Genomic DNA, 19243 nt, shown 5'->3' with positions numbered 1-19243 from the left:
CATCTAGTCCATCATCCTGTTTTCACAGTGGCCAACTAAATCTGGGAAGCTCAGAAGCAGGTGATGAGCACAACAGCACTTCTCCTACTTGGTCTCCCCAACAACTGGTTACCAAAGGCTGAAGATGGTCCACACCCATCACAGCTGATGTAATTCAGTAAGGCTTTCAACCAGGGGTGCCAACTTGAATAAAATATTGGGGGACCCAAGTAAGCCCTGCCCTACATAATCAATCACATGACATGACACACAGACACCATTTGAATGGCAATGGCCATCAACTGTGGAGGGGCCCAGCCCATCCCCCCCCAAAAAAAATTATGTAAGGGTGAAGGTCCCACAGCTCCTAGGAGTTGACTTCTATGCTTCCAACAAAGTGGAGAAGCTGGTAAAATGCAGACTAGACAATGTTACTGTTTCTTCTTTTTTAATAGAATTACAAGCTTACTGGATCGGGGGACTGATGTGGCTATCAATGGTCTAAACCCTTCAGAATTTATCCAGTATGATTCATTCTCTGTGGGGAAACAACTTTAAATACAATTTTAATATATTCCTTTCAAGTATCCTATTAAACAGGAGTGATTCTTCAAAGCAAATACCTCCTGCCCTAGGGCCATGTTTGTTAATTCCCTATTAAAATGCATCTCCCCCTCTCTAAGACACTGTTTTAATGGTCATGCCCACACACTTATAAAATCACTATTAAATATTGATCAAAAACGTAAGTTTAGCTGAAGCCAAAGCACAGGGTTAATTGCTGGTCCAAAGAGTGGATGCACATGTGTGTGTGTGTGTGTGTGTGCGTGTGTTCTTGTGTTTATTTAGATATATTCTAGAACAGGGTTATATGCAGAATTTATAGATTTAGGATATGTGTAAAGAAGTATCCTCACGCATGGAAATATATATTAAATATGAAAAGGTATTTTGGCAATAGAGAAAATAAGAGATGCCAGGGTTAAACATTTCAGTGTTTTTGACTATGGCTAACATTTAAGAACAGCCTTCATTTAACACTCTGGTCAAGGCTGGCATGACCATTTCAGGGCACAGAAATCACCAAATGTTCCATTTGCTCTTTATCATGCCTATCTTCATCTGCCCTTTTCTCCTTTGCTCTCTTTCAGAAGTGTTCGCTTTCTAGCATTTCCTCCATACTGCTTCTTTCTGCTACCCCACCACTACCCAAGGGTGGAAAGGAAATTTAAATCAATTTCACCAAACAAAAGATAGATTTCTGGTGTTGCGCTCACTAGCAAATTTCACCACCGCGACCACCATGATACCTTAAAGAAAACGGTCACAACAAAAGACTTTGAGCCAAGATGAAGCATGAAATGGGAAGGTCTAGCAAACATTCCAAAATAACCCAAGATACAGTTCATGTGTCTAGACATTACTGTGGATATGAAGGCCTTCTGCCAGAGACACACTCCCCTCCTCAGCCCTGAAGCACAGGCCACACTGGAGCACAGAAGAGCCTCACATTCAAAATAATGGCTGGGTGTGTTCCCATACAACTAGCACAATACATGCTCAGCAGTTCAACTATTCAGGAAGATATGTGGTGCAATTCCCACAGCTCTGTAGCCCTCTTACCACATGTTGGCCTATGAAACAAGGGCACCAAAGTCAGAAGCAGAGGCATGTTTATATTATGAACTTGTGAAGCATAAGCAAGTGGCAGAAGGGGAAACCAAATACCTACCCAAATGATTCATAAGGACTGTGTCCAGGAGGACAATTGAAAGTCCCCTTGGCACTCCTCAGTTGGGCCCCCTCTTCTTCCATTCATAGACCACTCCTCCTTTTAAAATGAGGGCAGTGGAAAACTCCAGTGGGGGTAGAAGAAGATGGGGACTATACCAAGTGCAGGGCTTTTATGAAGGCAGTTCCACTTTTCTGAGCAAGATAATAAACCGTAAGTTTATTATCAGGTGGGCTCAGCTGCACTGGCAGAATCTATTTGGCACTCCGACTGCTGCATCCAAACCACCCTGATCTCATCACCCTGCCCAGGTCACAGCTGAGGAGCCAGGTCCAAAGTGACACCCCTCCTCACCAGCCACTCCTAGTGTACGGATTGGGCCAGAAAACAGAGTGGAACTAGATATTTTTATACTTATCATTAATTCAACTTGTATTCTGTCCTTCAACCCAGGGGTTCCCAGGGCAGTACATAACAACGTCTTATAACCCCAGTTTACACGTTGAGAATCATTGCTTTAACGCATGTATTCTCAACAGGGTTTGATCATTTAAGTGTTTGTTGATCATTTAAATGGTCTCAGTTAAGACTTTTGTTGACACACAGTCCTATGTGGCTAAAGCGCAGATGAAGAATCTCCCTGCCACACAGACAAATACACGCACTTTCTCGCTGGGAATTAATGAGAACTTTCTCGCAAACATATGTTGAACTCATGTCTCCATTCCCTCTTAATTAACCTGAAGAGTTCTAAAGTTCAAGATAGATAAATGTTTAATGGCTGGTCTGCAGAATGAATTCCACACACAGAGATGCAACAACAGCTTCCCTTGGGCATGGGCCAGTGTGGACAAATATAATGTAAAAATTGATGTCCAGAATAATGGCTGGAGGCAAGTCCTGTGATCACACCCGGCACTCTTTCCTACCACTCCTTGGAGCTACTGCCAGCTGTGTGCATAATCTTCTGATTCAAAACTTCAAACAATACATTTTCCAAAGCAAAGGCACATCTTGCTGGGACTAGTGACAGTAAACGAATGAATAATTTGCAAGAGCCATTCCCAGTTCAGAAAGGAATTGATGTGCCCTAGAAATCAGAGCTTGGAAAAAATGTTCTCTCCTCCTATCCTGCACCACCACCCATTAACAAATCTCGGACTGCCACCTTTGTTCCTTAAGCATCTCAATGATAAAGAGAGTAAGCCTGAACATATAAAAACAGCATCTCTTTTATTTCATCTTATATCTGCTCTAAGAAAAACTCTGACTGATGAAGGACTGCCAGGCACAAAAGTTTGAAGAACATTTTTAAAGAAGCATAAAAAGTCCAATAAGGGATACAGTTTATTCCCCATATGCCACAGATAGCCAACAGGGCATCTTCCAGAGGTTTGTGTTCATCCACCATCCCTGAGTCCTGACCATGCAGGCTGGAGCTGATAGGACTTAATGTCCAACAACATCTGCTAGGCACTTTGGGTACCCCTGCCATACACCACACATATCCGCTGTGGTCGGTTGGTTATACCAGAGAAGAATGGGAACTTTGATGTTAACAGGGAAGCTGTGTGACTCTTTCCTGCTCCAACTCTGGGATCTGATGTAGAGCAGGCATGTCCAACAGGTAGATCGCGATCTACTGGTAGATCACTGGATGTCTGCGGTAGATCACTGGTAGATCATTGGCTCCCCCCCAAAGAAGCTGAACAACCGTGGCTCCCCTAAAAAAATTTTTACCTCCTTCCTGAAAAAACAGAACAAGTTTGCTGTGACCCAACCCCCCTCCTAAAATGGGCCTTCCTAAAAAAAGCTCAACAACTTTGACCTGAACCCCAAAAAGGGGGTAGATCACTGCCAATTTTTAACTCTGTGAGTAGATCTCAGTCTCTTGGGAGTTGGCCACCCCTGATGTAGAGGATGATCACATCTAAGGAAAGATCTGGGTGTGTAGGGGGGCTGGCTCCATTTCCCACATCCCTGTGTGCGCTGGCCTGCAGAGGGTATATGTGTGTGCACTGTTTTGCCTGACACTTGGAAGTATGGGCAAGGAAGCACGTGGGAAATTGCAGCCAAATATAACCAGCAAGCTTAGGGCTAGTTAATGCATGAAGGTGTTGAGACCCCAGACTCACGTCTCTTCACCTCCGTTGAAGAAGGAAGTGAAGCTTCTTTGTTCACATCAGGCAACTCCTGCAGCCAAGCTGGTGCCAAACGTCTTGTTCTGCTTTCCTTTGGACCACATCAGCAAGGCCGAGAGGGGTATCTTGTCACCAGGGCAGCCCAGGTCCTCCATACACACTGCCCGGGCTTGCGCTCTGGGGAGGTCACTTTAGTGCTGCTAGCACAGCTGTTTGATTTCTCCCCTGGAGGCGCACACAGATGCCAATGATAACACATGCACTTCTAAAAGTATTTTACCCTCAGTCTTCTTCTTCTTCTTCGTATTGCAAAATTTGGAGACTTGCAAAATCCAAAGGATAAGTATGTCCTGATCTGAATAGTACAGTCGTACCTTGGTTCTCGGCCGGAATCTGTTCCGGAAGTCCGTTCGACTTCCAAAAACGTTTAAAAACTAAGGCATGGCTTCTGATTGGCTGCAGGAGCTTACTGCACTCAATTGAAGCTGCAGAAGTCACATTGGACGTTTGGCTCCCCCCAAAAAAGTTCGCAAACCAGAACACTAACTTCTGGGTTTGCAGCGTTCGGGAGCCAAAATGTTCGAGTCACAAGGCGTTCAAAAACCAAGGTACGACTGTAGTCCTGCAGACGTGAATTAGGTTGCTTTGCTTTAAAAATGTACGCTGAATGAAATTCTCCTCCATTTCTATGGTATTGGGGGAGGGGGTAGAATGGGGTAATTTATCCTGCCAGAGACTCCAGTCGATGTGCTTATGGTAGACTTACCTCCCTTGCAGAATGACTCTGAGCATCTCCACAGTGGTTTGGCAGGACAGGGAGATTTTTTTTTCTGTAGCTCCTCTTTTCCAGATAGCCCAGCAGTAAGAGAACTGGCTGCCCAACTGGCAGCAGCTATTTTGGGTCATTTCAAATTTCTGTGTTTCTCTTTTCTTTCCGCATAGGGACAAGGAACAGTTGGTGGCATAACAGCATGGGGCTAGCTTCACAGCACCTACCATTTACTGGGACAACATGGGAGTAGGGTAGGGTGGCATGGGTGAACCATCAAACTGCCTTAGGAACTCAACTCCAGATTTGTCTATGGTTTACTCCAGGCATAGGCAAAAGCAGCCCTCCAGATATTTTGGGACTACAACTCCCATCATCCCTAGCTAACAGGACCAGTGGTCAGGGATGATGGGAGTTGTAGTCCCAAAGCATCAGAGGGCCGAGTTTGCCTAAGCCTGGTTTACTCCATAGCCTTTTCTTCTCCCAAAGATATCCCACAAGGCAGCAGAGGTCTAGGATCACAGTTTTCCTTCTCCTAGATAGACTACCTTCCCAGGTCGATGAGCCCCATCTGCCCAGAACTGCATATATTGCAACTGAATCAGCATTAAAATCATACTTTTTGTATGGACTGTTGTTTTCTAAATATGCAGGAACAGAATAAATGGACATGAAATAGGCAAAGAGTATTAACAGGCTCACTTCTCCATCCCTACTTTTGGATATCACTTCACACACTGCTTACAAGGATAACATATGTGTGCCGAGTGATCTAGAAGACATGTGCCCTGACCCAGAAGTTTCTGCGCTGCAATTCTTATCACTCCTGCCCATTGGGGATATTGGTTGGATTTGATGGGAACTGGAAACCAACAACACAGGGGGGGATCCCCACTTCTGCCCTGGGACAACAAACTTGGACTACTGTTCTCTATGTTAACATGGCCTATAGGATGCTCAAGAATGGTTAAGGCTAATGTGATACTGTTTTGCATTGTGGGGGTACCTGTGTTGGTTAAAATATGTAAGACCTGCAAATCTGGGAGAAGAAAAAGCATTAATAGCCCACACTGCCAAGTAGAAAACAATGTAATCATTTACCCAGCTTTTTTTAAACCACCCTCTTGTTTTAAATTATTCCTTTTAAAAGGCTATCAGCATGAGAAATTATTTTCTCTCAGGTATCTGATGTATGTGTGTATGTGTGTGTTTTACAGACTGTTTTTTTTTTAATTCTGTAATTTGCCTGGAAATAATTCACTGTTTACTTAGGCAAAATATGCTGTTTAATCAGAACCACTTATATCAGCAGCATGTTAAAGCAAAGACGAAATGCATTCTTGTTTTTGAGTATGTTCCATTTGCTGGCTACCATATCAGTTTGCATGCAGAGTGTCATAGTATGGTTTGGTGAGTGAATGGTTTCCTGTTCCTGTTCTATTTTGTTGGGGAGAATGAACCAAAGTACAGTTTTCGAACGTAATCCATTTCAGAAGACCGTTCGAGTTCCGAAACATTTGAAAACCGAAAACTCAATACGAAGACTCTATATAGAAAACTCAATATGGAAAACTCAATACAGAAGCTGCGTGGCATGTTTGACTTCGAAAACCGAAACATTCGTCAACAGAGACGTTCGAAAACTGAGGTACCACTGTACTTGCCTAGTTTTTTCTCTACCATGTGCTCTAAGCCAGACTTCCCCAACCTTGTGTCCCCTGCCATCATGGCCACCCATCAAGGATGATGGACACTGAACTCCCAACATCATATGGACAACCACAGTTGGGAAAGGCTGCTCTAAACTTTCCATGGCACAGTTCATAGGATTGGGCCACCTGTGTTCTAAGCTTCACTAATCAGTTGACAGGGGATGTACATCCTGTTTCACCACCTGAGGCAAAATGGGAGGGGTCCTGCCCCATCCTGCTACCATCGTGCCACACCTGTTGAAGCCTCTCTCACCTGAGTTGTGTGGCGGTGCCCATTAAGTAGTGACAGCGTGTTCTAGTGAGCTCTCGTAAGAACTCATGCACTCTCTGGGAGTGAGTGTGATTTCGGCGAGATCTCATGATATTTTGGTGAGATCTTGCCAGAAGCTGGTATCAGTACCAACACTACCATGACATCTGAAGGCAGCCCTGTTTACAGAAGTTTTTAATGTTTAATGCTGTATCATGCTTTTAATATTCAGTTGGGAGCTGCCCAGAGTGCCTGGGGAAACCCAGCCAGATGGGCGGGGTATAAATAAATTACTACTACTACTACTTCTCTGCTGGTGGCAGGGCGCGTGCAGGGGCACTGACTCTTGGGCTTCTGCTGCCTGAAGCAGCTGCCTCAGCCTGCCTCATGGGCCAACTGGCCCTGTCAATGGTTCACCAAAGATGACGCTTTGAAGCAGGAGAAGGGAACCTGTGGCCTTGCCATCAGGGGCTAGTGGAAGTTGGAGCCCAGAAACATCGGGGGGGGGCACAATTTGCCATTCCTGACTTAAAGGGCTTGACAAAACTATCTACCTTGTTCTCTCTCTTGGGAGGGTGAAAACAACTGTTGTTAAATGCCTATGGGTTTTATTTTTATTATTATTACAACCTGTAACAAAATCAAGACTGTAACAGTGATTAATTTTTTTCTGTAATAATCACATTGCTTCAAATCGGTTATAATAATAGGGCAATCATGCATCACAGTTGTATTCTAACAGAACTATTAGTCTCTGTATTATGTTGGTGTAATTACAGCCTAATGCTTTACACTATTAGAGCAGTACTAAATATTTTACTAAACTGAATGCAGTACATAAAACTCAATTTAAATGGCCCCAGGCTTTGAAACAATGCATTCAGTGATGCAAATGTACCTAATTTTTTGTTCTTTTTCATGAAAGGGGGGGTGGAGTTAAAACAAAGCAGAAAACCTACCCTAAAATATTTTCTGGGAGTTGCAGACTTTTTCCATTTAATAGATTTGTTTGATGAATGCCAAAAGTGCATCAAGTGGCTTTTATTGCGATAATGATTTCATCTGGAACGAATAGAATTTATTTTATTATAAATGTTGTGATCAATTGATACAATCGATATATTAATTGTAACAAATATATTACTACGCCCCCTTTCCTCTCCTTCCTAATCCTAATCAAGCAAGCAGTTGGGAAATTTCCAAAATCCAATAATACTAGCCACTCCCAAAGTTCACATGCAATAAGAAAATAATATATTCAGGAAAATTAAACATACACTTTTAAGTATTCCTTGTTGGTTCCTCTGTGGACACCACAGGTTCAATCCCTTATTCCCTGGCCAGGGCTGGGGGCACCATTTCAGGGTCTGCCTCATTTGCCAGATATTTTGGGCCAGCCCTGGGTAATGCATTCATGCTCTGCTTGTGGGCTTCCTACAGGCATCTTGGCCAGGCTGGGAAGCAGGATATTGAACTAGATAGGACTATCCTTACGTTCCTATAATTTGTACCAATCAACACAATTCTTTCTGTTAAAAAAAGGAATTATATCATATATGCTTCACATCTTACAAACCTCTTGATCAGGCTAGAGCCACATAGGATGTTGTGGTGATATAGTTCACGGACCATCCTCAAGCTGCTGTCATTTGTGAGCATTTCCTGTGAAATTCTGGCATCCCTGTTGCCTGCAGCTGCTGAATCTAGAAAAAGCCCGCAGAGCATTAAGGCAGATAGCCACCGTGAAGGACTGCCGAGTGCCTCAAGCTGAAATTAAGCTATATCTCAGCATAAAATCCCCCTTGGCAACAAGTGTAAATTATTTTTATTCACAGTAACCATAATTAAAACGCTCCCTTGCAATAAATAATTCAATTAGAATTAAGAGTTATGAGCTACAAAACAATACGGATGGCAGAGTCCCAGAATGATTGTAAATTGGAATATAGTGAGGGGTGGGTGTGTGCAGGCGGGAATAGGTTCTTCCGTTGGGCCCCTCTCTTGAAATTTTCAATAGATTTACTCAACTTTTGACTCCTGACCAAATAGGCTGACATAGAGCCAGATGCCACATAAGATCTCCAGGATCAGAGACAGTCTGCCTCTGAACACCAATTCCTGGGGGACAATAGTGGTAGAAGACTATTGTCCCAATGTCCAAATTGTAGGCTTCCCAGAGGCATCTGACTGGTCACTGTAAGAACAGAATGCTGGACTAGATAAATTCTTGGTCTGATCCATCAGAGTTCTTCATTTGCAGTGGCATACCATGGGTTGCCAGTGCCCGGGATCACACGGAGCGAGGGAAACAGATGGAGCATGAACACAGATTCAACTGCCTAACGGTGTCCATGTCACCCAGGGGATTGCAGCCATAGAGATAAAAGAAGAGTCATTCCATTGTCTGGAGAGGTCACTTCTTGATTCACACGAAGCCATTTTCAACAAAATGCAGCAACAGAAGCACACAGCTGTCTTGAGGCAGCACTGGGTGTTGAAATTTAGTACCCCTAACAATTTTGTGCCTGGGACAACCACCTCTGTACCCCTCCCTCATGCTACACTATTGTTCATGTTTTTTATGAGTTAGCTCAAGCCATGTGGGTCAAAAGGGACGCACGTGACGCTGTGGGTTAAACCACAGTGCCTAGGGATTGCCGATCAGAAGGTTAGCAGTTTGAATCCCCTCGACGGGGTGAGCTCCTATTGTTCGGTCCCTGCTCCTGCCAACCTAGCTGTTCAAAAGCACTTCAAAGTGCAAGTAGATAAATAGGTACCGCTCCGGTGGGAAGGTAAACAGCATTTCCGTGTGCTGCTCTGGTCCACCAGAAGCAGCTAAGTCATGCTGGCAACATGACCTGGAAGCTGTATTCCAGCTCCCTCGGCTAGTAAAGCGAGATGAGCACCACAACCCCAGAGCTGTCCGCGACTGGACCTAATGGTCAGGGGTCCCTTTACCTTTACCTTTATATGGGTCAAAGGAGGATGCCTGCTTTTCATCTGCACAGAAAGGTGGAAAGGGCATCCCAACTTCAGTACCAATAGGGACTACACAGGATGCTGTTTATGCATAGGTTCATAGGAAGCTGCCAATCAGCATTGGCCCATTTAGTTGAGTAGTGTTTGCCTAGACTAGCATCAGCACTCCAGGTTATCGAACAGGTGTCTTCCCTCGTCCTATGGGTGGTGACAGGGATTGAGTGTGGGCCTTTATGTGTGAGAGTGGGTGACTGGGTGTGATGTGACCACCATATCTAATTTTCCAGGCAGTGGGAAATGCTCCTTGTTGTTATCAGACAGCAACAGCATTATTCAGGGCTGGGTGGAGGGATCAACAGTGTGTGATGTTCATAATCAAGACCAGCAGAACATAGCAGACTTCCCTCAGTAAGCATGAGGTTGCCTTGTTGTGGGGGGGGGTACTCTATGTGGTTTTGTGTTATGTGATGCCTCCCATGGCAGCCATTTTGTGAATGGCATGCACAGCACTTTCTCAAAATTTGAACTGTGCCTACTGGACCGAAAATGTTGCCCACTCCTGCTATAAACATATGCAGCGGAAGTCATACATGTTAGAAAGCAGGGCTGGCCCACCCATGAGGCAGTCACCTCAGGCGGCAGATCTGGGCCATGGAGCATGCCACCATCTCTTCCACTCCCACCATACTTGCCACCACTGTGACTCCACCCTACCACTGCCTGCTCCTCTCTGGTCTCTACCCCACAGAGGAGGAGGAAACAAAGAGGTGGGCGCATTTTCCCCCTAAATGGGGGGCAGAATCCAGCCCAGGTAGAAAGCTTGCAAGTGAATACCTGAATAGTATCTGGATGCATACCCCTATCACCATTAATGCTATCGAGACCCCACCAAACAGGCTGGACTCAACATAGATAGACATCAATTATAGGTATGACTTGATGTCGATAGATATTTACATCTCCATTCAGGGGCACTGTAGTTAGCTGAATGTGACCAGATCTGAATTGGCAACATCTTCTTTGGAAAGCACTGCATGTTATTTCCAAAAACCTAACAACAACAACAACAACTGCAGCAAAAAGAATGTAGTTGGTCAAGGGAGCTGTGGACTCAAACAGGTTGAAAACATCTGCTGTAGGGTGTTCCAGATTTATTACCCCATAGTGTGGTTATATTATGGGAAGCTGCTTCTGACACATGGTGATGTGTCCATGGCTGAGCTAATTGCTGCCTTATCTGCTGGACTGCATTAAATTGAGTCAGGGGAGGAGCTTAACTAATAGATGAAAGGCAGTATTTTTGTGAACCTTACAATTCTTGGGTTGAAATAAGCATTGTAAAGTAATTACTCTGGGTAAATTTCCAACTTCATTTCCATATACAGTGCACTGAAAGTACTTAGTACAATATTTAATATTAAAATGTTATTGCTAGTTAAAGCTGCTCATTTGCAAATTAAATGGTGGTTAAAAGAGAGAGAGAGTTAATTTTGCCCCGGTTTTGTATACTTATTACATTAGGCAGCTATCTAGAAAAACAATGCAAAGCTCTAAGCTCAGGAAACTGCCAAGAGGAGAAAAGACAAGCTATAGTTCAACAGCAAACAGTCCTAACAGTATAAATAAGCTTCCAAACAAATGATCCCAGGAGCCCTGCAAGATCAGAACTCAAGCACCCTGCAGGATCTGACAGCATCCTGTTTTCCACAATGGTCAACCAGACAGTTCCCCCCAATTTTCCTGCCTATCAATAGGGCAGAATTTTTCAACGGGCCATTTACACACAACTCTAGGAGTCAGGGGTAACCTCATCTTCCATGAATTCCTGCAATCCCTGAGAATCTGGTTTCTACACTGGGGTAAGATAGTACAAAGGTAAGGGCTATTTGTGCACCGCCTTCTTTCTTACAATCAGTGATTCGTTCATTTGAAGTAGCTTGAATTAAGAGGGAGACAAAATAATCCACTTTTTTCTTTTAACGCTGGAAAATACTTAATCAGCAATTTTTCAGCATCACTTTCAGATCATGTTTCAATGATCAGGGATGGAGAACCTCCTCTGTCACTCAGGAGTCCGTCAGACCATTCTGCTGTGTAAACCACCATGTGATCTCCGGATGAAGGGCAGTATATAAATTAAATAATAATAAAAAATTGATAATTCTCCTGCCTCAGGACACACCCCTGACCTGTCCAGCTTTGCACCCTCCCCGAGAGTTTTTGCCCAACTGTAAGGCAGAGGTGAAGAACTAGATCTGTCTGACGGGCCAGACCCTTATTTTCCCCACCCGCACAGGCCAACATTGGCCGATGGGTGATATCACTCGCGCATCAGTCATCTGATATCATAATGGTGTCAGGTAACTGACACCTGTCAAAGTTCAAAGGAGGTTGCTAGTACCACCAACCAGCAAATACAGCAACTCCCTTTCGAGATGTGTTTTCAAGCCTTCAGAGAGGCTTCCTTAGCTGATCATTAGTTACAGCAATGGCAGCTGGTGGGTTTGCTAGGTTGTCACAGGTGGTGTGGCTGATAAGGTCATGGGTTTGTGGCCAAGTTCTGGTTTCCTCCCCACCTTCCTCCTCTGCAAACATATTGTGGACACTTAAGCATTGCACTTTTACAAATAGCGCCTAATCAAACTGAAAAGTGTCTTACTTTGGCCCAGAAGGGATCCCTTCCAGGGCCGGCCCACCAAGAGGCAAGATGAGGTGACTGCCTCGGATGGCAGGATCCACAGGAGCAGCTGATCTGGCCACCAGGGCCTGCTGCCATTGATGCAGTGGCTGTAGTAGCTGCAGCACAACTCCTTGGAGGCCAGATCAGCCACCTCATTGGCAGCCCTGCCCAGCGTCTCTTCCACAGCAACCTCTCAGTAAATAGGAAACACTGATGGTGTTCTCCCACCCTTAGGAAGGAAATGGCAGGGGTTGCCTTCTGGGGTCTCCTTTGCCCTGTACCCACCTAGAGTGATTCAGAATGGGCCCTTTCACCCCTTGCAATGGCCTTTTAACCCCAGTTCAACCATCGGGTAAGGTTGATTTGATCAGAGGCAGAGTCAGCTGCTCCGGCGCCCGGAGCGGCATGCACCTGGGGGCGGGGCTAGCTGCCCACAGGGGCAGGGCGAGTGTCCCAGGGGGCAGGTGGGCATCCCGGGGGTGCTCCAGCCACCATGCGCATCCGGGGGTGCTCTGGCCGCCACACACGTTCCGGGGGGCACCATCCACAGTGAGCATCAGGGGCGGGGTGGCGATGTCACCCCCTCAGGGTTGGCACCCGGGGCATACCACACCCACCGCACCCACCTCTCTCCGTCTCTGGGTTTGATTGCCACTAATCCCCATTGTTCCTGGTGTATATCTTCATTCCCACCCCCTGTTCCCAGTGCAGCTCTTTTCTTCCCCGGCGGGGAAGGGCAATATTGTGATTCGCCTCAGGTGCCAAAATGTTGTGGGCCGGTCCCTATTGTCACAGCTGCTTCTCTGATGAGAGAAAAGTTGTGTGGCCTCCCTCTACTCCTTTTCAAAGAAACGGTTGATACTTAAACCTCGAGGTATTGATACTTGGCACTTAACAGAGTTTTAGTCCTCTGCCCACCCTCATGAGTATACTTCCTCAGTAATGAACGGAAAACTAGAGCTCTGCTCTTTCAGTATTGCTCTCTCAATCCCGTTCTAAAACATCCACACACACACAGAGGAAATGAATTTCTGGAAACCCACTACAAAAGGCTCTAGGGATTTACTTCTGAATAAAATAAATAGGATTGCATTGGCAACTAACAACCAGTGGCTTTTAAAGAAGGAATGAAATAGTTTAGTTCATGTTCATCCAAATGCACCTTTCAGTGGATAAAAAATTTTTGCTTCCACACAGCTGTTAAATAATACCGACTGAAATAAACACATTGGGGCTTACTTCTATGTAAAATGGAAGTAAGGATTGTGTTAGTAACCACAGCTATATCATACCTTTTCCTCAGTATAGTTAATTATTACATACCATTTTGTTGCAGAAAACAGTGGATATTATGTTCAGGAATATTACCTTTTATTTAAGCCAAATTGTTAGAAAAAGGAGTCTTTTCCACCATATGATCAGTTCTAAATACTGAAACAGCAAGTTTGTTCAGTACTCCACTGATGTGGGTACTTAATACACAATGTATCTTTAAAGTTTCTTAAAAGCAGGCATTTGCTTAACTCAAAATTCCTTTCCCTTTTGATCAGCCACATCTACAGAGGTCAAGATACTGTCCCACCTCCCTACTCAAAGTGAATATGGTGCTGGAAGCTCATAACACGTGCCCTACTAATTGGATCTCCAAAGTCAGGATGTCTGTATTATCAGCTACTCTCCCCAACCCCACCATCATGAAAGACACAGTCCTGGTCTCAGAAAGAAAACAAACATCTGGTCCTCTGCAAAGTACTGCTAAGCCTTTTGTTTTAATTAAAATAACGACAATAAGTTCCTGCACGCAACCCTAATGGGAGTTAATTATCTTGCATAAGCCCATATCAAACATTCGGATATGTTAAATAAACACAAATGAATTAAAAAGGCCAGTCTTGCCCAAGAAGAAAAATATTGGGTGGGACAGTTGGCAATAAAAAATATTTTCTCCCCACCCCCTGCTCGTGAAGAAATTAGATTCTGTGTGCCTGCTCCCTTTGTCAGCCACTATGTTTACCACTACACCTCTCACTGAAAAGTGTGTGTGTGTATCTGGCAGTGATGAACTCATAAGTTGAACAATGAACTCACAGAGATTTTTTTAAAAAAGACCAAAAGACTGGTCTGCACTGTAGCAGTTGCAGAAGACTGACTGCATGCAATTAGTTTCAATGAGAACTTTTCCAGCGGATTGTGCCCATTATCCCTCCGACTCAAAACCTGCACCTCCATCCATTTTCATAAGCCAAGGCGATCCATCATTTTAGCAATCTCTGTGCTATTGCAGGGTTTGTTTGTTTGGTTTTTTGGGGGGTGGCTCAGAGCTGTTGCCAAATAATAAGTCTTGCACATAATGGCAGGTGTGATAAGCACTAGCCACAAATAATAAGTGAGATACACAGTGAACTCTGTGACTTTTGGGTATAGCAGGCCAACTGATTTCAGAGGTGCAACAAAATGTTTATCATTTCATTATTGTCTTTTCCCTCCACATGCCCTTAGGAACGTAGCAACACTGGGAGATTGTATCTCTTTTTAATAAACTGAGAGTGTTGTCCATGCCTCAAAAAAAAAAAAAACCTTATTGGTTAATTATATATGTATCATGAAGAAGAGCTGCAGATCTACTCAAAGGTTCCTATCTCTTCCAAGTGATGGATGCTTGGTTGTTCTGGGAGGGCTTGCTGATGTCTAAAGTTCTTTTTTATCAATCCGGGTGGTCTGGTTTTGGTTTATTAAAATGCCTGAACAAGTTGAGGGATGATGAGATGGATACCTCTGAACTCGTGGCAAGGAGAGGTTTGGACTGTGCCTGGATCTGTGGACGTTTGGAGAGGGAAGCTACATGGAAGTTTAGGGTTGAAACCACCAGGAGAAGAATAATGGACAGAGGGGGTGTGGGGTGAAGCAATAAGTAAAACTTAAGGGGGCCTGATATGGTAAACTGAAATCGGAGGGTGAATACTGTCAACAATTTTCTGTTATATTTTTTATTTGAACATGAAAGGAGATATTTCTAGTTATCATGTTATTAGCAGCAATCTTAAGGATAGAAGAGATAGATTTGATCGAATGAGCTGTGAAGATCAGTGAGGTGGAGTATAAGTAAAGTAAATTTAAGTGGATTAAGTTTATGGAATAAGAGGATTGAGATCAAGATGTAGAGATGTATTTTTAGTAAAATGTTGAAGATATAATTGACTGTAATTATACAACTGAATTTAATTTCTTTTTTCTTTTTTAGGAGAAATGGTTATAAAATAGATTTAGGATATAAACTCGAAGGTGAAAAGGCAGGGGAAGTCAACAGTCAAGATATGGAAATAGAATTATTTTTTTTTTCTAGAAAGATGCAATAAGAAAACTTGACACTGTTTGTATTTGTTCTATGTGTTTTGCATTTGTTTAATTGTAGGTGTGGGTGTGGGTATATGTTGTTATAGAAAAATGCCAATAAATTCTTATAAAAAAAAAAAAAAGTTGTTCATGGTGGAAGATTTTTCCTGTTTTATTGCCCACTGGAACCACCCGACTTTAGCCTAGCCTTCTCCACCTCTTCCTTTCCCTCCTCTGCTGCTGTGTTCTGTCCCCCATTTCCACTTACCTCCATTGGCAAATGGCAGTTGCAGAGCATCTGTGGGTGAATATCTCACCAGCTGAAGCATTTATCAGGGTATACATCTGAGTCTACAGGAGGAAGAAAAGCCAAGCTTGAACATACCAGCCTGAGTAAAAAGGCCTCCTTGTGTGTTACAGAAATGAAGCACATAGCATAGCAGTCCTCCGAAAGCAACATTTGCATAGTTCATCTTGATATTTCTGGGCAACATATTCTATGCAGTGTATAGTCTGTGTTCTGTCCAATCATAGGTTTCACTACTTCAATAAGGGACACTTGGAGGGAGATCTTCACTGGTGATCTCAGAGGAGCTTAAAACTTATTATGGCATGGAGGCCAAAACAACAACCCTACATTTTAGGGCTAAGGATGGGCATCAGAAGTGTAGAGTGCTTAAAACTTTGAGCCACACCTTGCTCAAATAGTGTGGTCCCACTCTTAAGCAGGTCCTTTGTTGAACTGGGGTTTGCAACCCATCTCTGCTTGCCCATTTTCATGTCCCCCCTTTCCCAAAATAAAAGGCCTTATCTCCAGGAAGGGGTGAGCAAGCAGTGGATGGCTCTTTAAATTCAGGAGAAGGGCTCAGAGCCTGTCTGCCTCAGAAAATGATGTGTGCAGCATTCTTTTCCCAGTAGACAATATGCAGCCTAACTACAAGACCAAATATTCCCAGAAGGACATTACACTCCATTGAAAAGCTGCAGCAAAAAAGAGGGTCAGCCCTCCACTGTCTGCCATTCTCCTGCTGCCACCACTTCGCCAAGATAAGGGGTTTTTAACTTGAGAAAGGGAACAGGAGGAGGAGGAGGAGCTAAATTAGAAGATTTGAGTGATCGCGTGGAACATTGAAAAAGCAAGTGTGTTAGATTACTCATGGCCTTTCCTTCACTATGAGAGTTTTGTTTAGGCTCAACTTACCCTTAGAGCCTCCAAACACTCATTCACTGAGTGGTTCTCACGAGTCCCTTTTTTTTCCTTCAGGAGAACTTCCAGGACTCTTACCATCATAGGACACCCAGCTTCAAGGGCCCTGCCCTCATTCCCTCCTTAGGGTTCTTTATCTTTAAACCAGTCTTGAGCTAGACTTTCCATCAAATAGAAGATTCCTTCATAGAATCTCATAGAATCATAGAGTTGGAACAGACCCTGAGGATCAATCTTGAGTTGGGCATGGAGCAGAGCAGATCCAGTGAGCCTGTGGAGAGTCTTCAGGGCCACACAGAAAGGCTTGGAGCCTACATTCAGCCCCAAGACCATAAGGAAATGTGTGAGAGTTAAACTACATTTTGTGGGTTGTAACATGGAGGATTGAAGGGGATACCGTCATATGGAAGCATTCACGTTTGTTTTTGCAGCAGAGGGGTGGCATCTCTTTCAGTCTTACTTTCCCTTGGGTCTGTTTCTCTTCCACCCTTTCATTGCAAAGTTCTTTCCTTTGACACACACACACACACACACCCCAAATACGGAGGCTGTTTCTGGTTTCTGAGACTACCAGCTACCACAGTTCGAGGATGCACAGATCAAGATCTCAACATTCCTCTTACCATTTGAACTTCCCCCCTCCGCTTTGGCCCGCTACTTCTTCGGTAAAAGAAACTACTAGCTGTCAAGCAGGCTGATTTATCCAATTTATTCATATCAATTCATTGGATAATGAGCCACCGGCATGCTTCAGGTATCTCATAACCATTATCCTCATTTCATAATTTACTGCAAGGGAAAATGTAATATAAACATTTCCTAAATATTCACAGAGAATATGCCTATTTTAATAAACTCAAATTGTTATCCTTAATTTGGGCCTTCCATGTTAATATGGTAATCACTCGCTTAATTGCTTTAACTTCCTGTTCAATATGCAAAAGGACTTTTTCTTTTTCTTTTATGCAATGTGAGCTAAAGTTTTAAGACCTATTACTAAGTCTCCATGGGCCACACCAAGGACTGTTGCTTGGGTTGCCTCTCCTGAAGTCCTCCTCAAAATAAATTGGGATTTTCAAGTGTTCAGCCTGCTTCTATTCATGTCAGTTTCCTGCAGGATGTAAAACCTTGATTTTCCAGGGTTCTACTTCATGAAGGGAGCCTACACAAATAAAAGCAAGTTACCCACTTGAGATTGTTACCATCATAGGATTCTGGGAAATCCACAAGCAGGACTTGGGGGTAATAGCCCTCTCCTATTGGGAATATACAGACCTGGCTAGCTAGTTACTAGCACATCTAACATACCATCCAACTGCCCTGAAAATACTGGGGTCGTCACAAAAACCCTTAAGCCACCATGGGTTCTCACTATTTCATGCAGAGTCTCAAATTCCCAAGGGGGCTTCCCCCTTCAGTACAGTGTTTCAGCATATTGAACCGGAAGTTCAAATCTATGTGTCCCTCTAACCTGCTTCTTAGATCTATGTCTCAATATGGCGCCATTTCCTATTTGTATGAAAACAAGATCTGGGTCACTTGAATGCCCCTAAGAAAGTTTTTCACCATTTCCCTGCTTCTCAGTTGGTTGGTCTCCCATAAAGAAAGCAGTGAGTGGGGCAGCGAAGTGGGCGGGGCCTTTCATGAGGCCGCTGCCATGAGCGGCCATTACAGTCGCTTGGCTCCAGCTTGCTTTGGTCAGTCACTGCATCTGTGTCCCTTCCCCGGCCTCTGAGGAGCAGGCACAGGGCAGGGGTGTAGAATATGTCCCTATTTTCATCTGAGGAACATTGGAGAGTATGCATCTAAGCATGATCTCACACCCCTTTTCCCTCTTTGGAACATAGGACTCGTGCCCACTGATGACAGCAGTGTGAAGGAGTAAAACTAACACTTGAAAGGGCCCTGGATGCACAAAACTCTGTACAGGCCAAGAGACAGATCCACACAGAGGCTGGGTCATCCCTTAAGACACTTCTGTTATTCCATGTTATATCCCATATTATTTCATACAAGTCGCATTGCGATCTCGTTTTAATGTTGTGCAATCATTACCGAAGCAAAAGTTAGCGTGCAAAACAAATTCCAGACCAGCATTCCTACAGCATCTTCAATGAATCCTTTTATAACGGGGTTGTAAATGATGTTTGCTTCTCAATAGGAAAGATCCGGCTCGTAAAGGTTTGTTGCTCTTTTCATTACTTCCTGCTGCCAGTAATGGATGGAAGCCATACTCTCTGGACGAAGTATTTCAGGACAGGTGGCAAGATGACACCTTTGACTTTCCGCTATAAATGCTAAGAAAGCACTCAGCCCCTGAGCAACTATCCAACAAATAAGATTGGAAGCTTTGGGCAATTTAATCAGAGGGTGCTTTAAATTGTGGCTTTGCAATTAAACACAGAGTACTCATGCAGTTGTAATTCATCGCATCACTCTTGTGCCATGCCGTCCTGCAGAC

The sequence above is a fragment of the Lacerta agilis genome, chromosome 6 (assembly GCF_009819535.1).
Source record: "Lacerta agilis isolate rLacAgi1 chromosome 6, rLacAgi1.pri, whole genome shotgun sequence".
Lineage (NCBI taxonomy): Eukaryota > Metazoa > Chordata > Lepidosauria > Squamata > Lacertidae > Lacerta > Lacerta agilis.
This window is presented reverse-complemented; position numbering follows the sequence as displayed.